The sequence below is a fragment of the Triticum aestivum genome, chromosome 7A (assembly GCF_018294505.1).
Source record: "Triticum aestivum cultivar Chinese Spring chromosome 7A, IWGSC CS RefSeq v2.1, whole genome shotgun sequence".
Taxonomy (NCBI): domain Eukaryota; kingdom Viridiplantae; phylum Streptophyta; class Magnoliopsida; order Poales; family Poaceae; genus Triticum; species Triticum aestivum.
Window position 1 is genome coordinate 111550301 of NC_057812.1, and position 6294 is coordinate 111556594.

Consider the following 6294-nt stretch of genomic DNA (forward strand, 5'->3'; position numbering starts at 1 on the left):
GGGGGGGGGGTGACGGGAGGTCTAGAACTGCGCGCATTCCGACGAACAGCGACCTCGCCGCCGTTGCGCCGGTCGGCAGAAAGGCTGAAGATAGCGGCCAGGGATCTAGGATGCGCTTGGTTTAGGCCCAAGATTGGCCCTTTAAAATGTTGATGCCCATAAATGGGCTTATGCTAAATTCCCATGGGCCAGGCCCAAAATACCTCTGAGACAAAAATCTATACCGAAAAAGGTTTTTAATTACCGAAAAAGGAATCAAAATCTATACGCGGACAACTCTCAGTTAAAATTGCAATCAACGACAACTCTCAGTTAAGGTTGTTTCGCTCAAAAAAAAAATTTAAGGCTGTTCGAAGAACGGCATTTCTTTCACAAAGCTCTGGCTAGTGTTTGAGTCCAATTTTCGCTAAGCACTGAAACTTCATCGATGAACGTGCCTCTGTCGTGCGGTTCATGATCGGGCGGGTAACACAACTTGAAGGTTTCTAAGAACGAAAAAACACTATCAAGGGTTCTATTTATAAGTTGTGTAATAACTGTATTTACCAGCCGTTGTAGCATCTCCGGGTGAGCCACGGGGAAGCCGGTCCATGGAAATGCTTCCGTCGCCGGCCGCCGCCGGCACGCTCCAGAGCGTGAGCATGACGAGCAAGGCGACGGCGAGGGCGCGCTCCATTTTTGGATCTCCCCAGCCCAAGCCATCGGCTCGGTATATATAAGCAGTCCGGCTCTGACTGATGCGATGTGACTAGAAGTCTATTTCGAACCAGGACCTGGACGTTGTGACTGGTCCCTGTTGAACCTTCGATGCTGGCTGGGTAGCCTGGCGCGGGTGCCGCGTGCGAACCGGTCAGAAGGCCATTTTCCGCATAGTACCAGACATGCCAATGGTAGAGAGAGCTGGACTAGATCGATGGAACAATGGAAGAGATCGGCCGAGCCTGTCCCTCTCCAAGCAAACCATCAGGTAGGAAGAGTCCTATCAGCCGGCGAATAAGTTGCATCACGCGTGGCGTGGCGACGTGGCATCGCCTTCGGGAAGTTGATTCTCGATCGAGGCTGTATGTGGTAAGAGCAAAGCTTTGGTCTGTGTGGCTACCTTCTGCTGCGATGCGTTGGCCGCCGCACACTGGTTCAGGTACGTGTGTGCGAAGCCGCTGAGAAGTTCAGACACGGTTCCACATGTACTACCAGAGTTCATCTTGATCCTCTTGGGGTGATTCAATCTGGAGGTCACTGACGACCTTGAGCGGTGGTCCATCCACGCATGCATGCATGAGCCGATCGAACGAGTGGTCACTCCTCTGCCGCGATCTTCTGGCCTTGGTGTGGGAAATTGCGTGGAAGCTTTGGTATGGCGCAACAGTTCCTTGGAAGCGCAGAGCTCTGCGTACCGTTGTGTGGCTACATGTTCTATATCTGATCAGGTCGGTTGAAAGTAATCCGGTCGTGGCCCGGCTAAATTCGTTGTTCAGATCACCGAGCAGATGAAAAGTTGAGTTCTAGAGAAACCCGGACGAAAATGCATACTGACTGACAGATACAAGTTCAGCAACAATTTATTTTTCGAACTGGAGGCAATTGCCTCCATCGATGTAGTATTAATTAAGCACGTAAGAGGACAACTGATTGATACTCCCTCAGTAAAGAAATATAAGAGCGTTCAGGTCACTACTTTAATGATCTAAATATTTTTATATTTGTTTACAGAAGAAGTACAACTTAATTCCGGAAAATCATACTAAAACGCATACAGCCACTAATCAGGAAACATGACACCCTCCGAATAGCACACTGCACAGCAGTCACGGAGGCCGGGTTGAAGCAAATCCTGGGCCAAATTCTTTTCGACAACATGGAACCTTTTTTGCCTCTTATAACTACCCCAGTTTTTCCACAACAACAGGTAAAATATCTCATCTTTTATTTTTACAACATGAAATTTGTATGCATCAATTTTGAGTACATACACGGATAACAATTTATTTATTTTCGAAACGGAGGCATAAAATTTGCCTCATCTATTAAATAAGAAGAGAATAGAGTTTAGAGGTTTACAACATATCCACACAATTTCGGCATGACAATTACTCGCCCTGAAAAATATTCTCTAATTTCTTTGCTCCTGCGGCCATCCAAAGCTTGGCCTCCTCGATGATGGCGATGAGTAGGATGGTCGGTGGCGCACTCTTGTGGCGGAATACCCATGCATTTCTTTCATTCCAAATGGCCCACGAGACGAGCATGGTGCGGGAGGCCATAGCTCGCCGGTTGGGATTATGATTGTTGGTTCTCTTGTCCCACCACTCGTAGATGGAGTCGTACATGGGCCAGTCGGATGTATCCACGTGCGCGAGACCAAGCTTCTCAATGACAGACTTCCATAGTCGAATCGTGTAGCGGCACTTGAAGAAAAGATGGGCTCCCGATTCCTGTTCCCTATTGCAAAGTTTGCAAAGGCCACAATTTGGCCAACCACGTCGCTCCAAGCGATCGACGGTCCAAATCCTATCTTGCAGCGCCAACCAAGCAAAAAACTTAACCTTTGGAGGCGCCCATGCCTTCCAAACCATGCGATCCAAGGGGGAGAGGGTCATGCCTAGGAATTGAGCCTTGTAGGCAGTGGCAGCCGTGTATATCCCATCGTTTGCATGCTTCCAGATGATGGCGTCTTGGGTTTGCTCATGAAGGTGGACATCATTAAGGAGCATCCAAAGAGTGAAGAACTCTCGAATGTGGGCGCCGGAGACAATCGTGTCATGGTTGATCTTGAAGATCCACGCATTTCTGGCGAGGGCCTCACGGACCTTCCAATTCTTTCTTTTTGAGGCCGCAAAGATGAGTGATGCAATATCCTTGGGTTTGCGACCAAGAAGCCATGGGGAGCCCCAAAAAGCATTTTGGCACCATCCCCTACGGTGATAGTCGTGGAGGCATAGAAAAACTCGAGGTCCTCCTCAGTGCAAGGGTTTCCAAGGTCGACCCATAGTTTGCGGGGCTCATTCCATTCATACCATAGCCATCGGAGCCGCAACGCACGTGCAAACTTGTCAGTATCGAGCACCCCGAGGCCACCATATTCTTTTGGGCGACAAACCACCTTCCAGTTGACCTTGCATTTGGCTCCCATTGTCTTGTCCGAACCGGACCAAAGGAAAGCTCTCTCAATTTTGTTAAGGCTATGGAGAGAGCCCTGAGGCACGATGAGGGGCGTGATGGAGAACACTGCTTGGGAGGTAATGACTGATCTAACGAGTGCCGTACGACCGATAGTGGTTATGTTTTGGCCCTCCCAGGTGACCAATTTTCCAGCCGCCTTGTCCTCAAGGTATTGAAAGTCCACCTTCTTCAGTTGTTCAACTGAGAGTGGCAGCCCTAGGTATTTGACCGGAAAATTGGCACGTGTTGTCGGCATGCTTTGAAGAATTTGCTCAAGGTCAAGGTGATTGCAACGAATAGGCACAACTGAGCTTTTTTGGAAGTTGGAGCAGAGGCCCGTCACGTCTCCAAATCCTCTCAGGATGGAGGCGAGATTGTCGATGTCCCGCTTGATGGGGGCCACAAAGACCGCCACATCATTCGCAAAGAGGGAGGTACACACCATGGCATGCCGACCACGGATTTTATGGAGGAGCCCTTTCCTCGTCGCCAAGTCAAGAATCATGTGCAAGGGATCAATGGCCAGGATGAAGAGGAGTGGGGAGAGGGGGTCCCCCTGTCTGAATCCTTGACCATGCTTAACAGGTGGGTCGGGCAGCCCGTTAAGCAGTATCCAAGATGAAGAAGACGAAAGAAGGGCAACAATCCAAGCCCAAAATTTTGGAGGGAAGCCCAACCGTTGGAGTAGTTGAAGAATGTATCCCACTTTACTGAGTCGAACACCTTTTTTATAACAAGCTTGAAGAGGAGTACGGGGGTTCTGCATTTGTGTAGACGCCGGGCGAAATTCCGAACATACATGAAGTTGTCATGGATACTTCTCCTTTTAATGAAGGCACTCTGGGCGTTGGAGACGAGGTCATCCATGTGGGGCGCAAGCTATAGCGATAGAATTTTGGCAATGATTTTAGCTATGGCATGGATGAGGCTGATAGGCCTATAATCAGATATGCCTTCCGCGCCATCCTTTTTTGGCAACAGTACAACGTTGGCAGAGTTTAGCCACTGTAGGTTGGAGGTGTGCAAGGAATCGAAGCGTTGAATAACCCCCATGATCGTATGCTTGATGATTCCCCAACACCTCTTAAAGAAGATCCCCGTGAAACCATCTGGTCCCGGCGCCTTATCACTAGGCATCTCTTTAATAGCCTCCCAAACTTCGTCCTCGGTGATGGCAGCATCGAGGTCTTGCAAGGCATGGGCCTTGATGCCCAGCTCCTCCCAATTGAAATCCTTATTGCTCGTACTTCCCCATCCCATGACCTTGGAGAAGTGATCATGGATAATCTTCTCTTTTTCCTTGTGGTCGGTCACCCAACCATGTGCGTGCTTTAGCCGGTGAATGTGGTTTTTTCGCCTACGGACATTGATGCGTCGGTGGAAGAATTTGGTGTTGGCATCACCCTCCCTCAGATTTGCAAGTCTAGCACATTGGCTCTTCCGAGCCCGCTCAAGAACTGCCAAGCTAATCACTCTTCGCTTGAGTCTAGCACGCAGGTCCCGCTCCCCGAGGGAGAGGGCTCGTTCCTCTTGCGCCATATCCAACTGGAGGATCACCAAGAGGGATGCATGGAGTTGGATCTTGGCCTTGGAGAAAAGCTTCTTGCTCCATTCAGTTAGCTGGGTTGCAGTTTTCTTGAGCCTATGATGTAGAATTTGGATAGGCTCAGTGTGGCTAATACGCTCATCCCACGCCTTCTAGACCACGTCATAGAATCCGGGCAAAGATACCCAAAAGTTTTCAAATTTGAAGGTTCGTGGACGTCTAGGTCCCTTGTCATCGGCAAGCAGAAGGGGGCAATGGTCGGAGAGGGAAGATGAAAGGGCATGTAACACATGTGTGTTGAAAGTCGTGTCCCACTCGGCGTTGCAAAAGAAAGAGTCAAGCTTGCAAAGGGTGGGGTTTTCCCTCTCGTTGCTCCAAGTGAAGCACCTATTTTCGAGATGAATCTCTTTGAGCTCGCAAGATTGTAGGGCCGCGCGGAAACGGTTGATCCTACTCCTGTTTACATTTCTCTTGTTCTTGTCTCGTGCTCGGTAGATTTGATTAAAATCTCCGAGGGCCAACCAAGCGATACCCGACAAGGGCTTGTGGGAGACAAGCTCGGCAAAGAATGGATCTTTGCTGGCATGGTCAGTGGGACCATAGACAGACGTGAGCTTGAAGCATACATCTGTTGCCCGAATGCGAACCTTGCCAGAGAGGCAAAAGGCCGAGGAAGAGATGTCGGAGACCTCGACAATGTTGTCATCCCAAAGTAATAAAATCCCACCCCTAGTTCCAGTCGTTGGTCGCTGCGCAAAACTTTTCAGCCGGTTGCCACCAAGGAAGGCTGCCACATATTTGTCCACGTTATTAATCTTCGTCTCTTGTAAACACACAATTTGGCACGAAGAGTCTGCAATCGTAGCGCTTACAGTTGCCCTCCTGGCCGGGCAGTTTAGACCCCGTACGTTCCAACTCAGAGTGTTGATTGGTTGTGGTGTCATGGAGCACACCAACATTCACTTTGATCAGTCCAGGAGCGGGGACAAAGGCCATCAGACAGTGGAACAATGTTAATACTGAGCTGAGCTACAAACACCACAAGGGCACATGGGTACTGGACGTAGCCTAACACATGGCCAAGCCAAGCGACACAAGACTTACACATAGGTGAAACTACGGCAGCCGACGGGCTGACACACATTACAGTGAAAGGAAGAACTAACATAATTAACTAAGCAGCCCTAACGATGAACTGGACGAAACGAATCGCTGCCTACTGTGTTCCCAGCAACTACGAAGGAGCAATATGCAAGGTTGGTGCGGCAAGAGAGCACTGAGAACATCTAACTTGTAACAATAGTCGGCAACCGAGCAACTACGAAGGAGCAATATGCAAGGTTGGTGCGACAAGAGAGCACTGAGCCGTACCACTCTCCTTGCCGGAAAAAACGTAATACGGTGCCCGCAGGCATGACGAAGAACCAACTATCACAACCTGGCCGCGACCCCTTCTCCCTCAACCCTAATGTCGTTGCCACACGAGTCATTGACGACAACCGCCTCTAACTAAACCCAACTCTAAGACGATGCCTCCCAAGAGAGAAGCACAACATCGAGTGCCTTCGTCGCCGAATCTAGGAATCCTA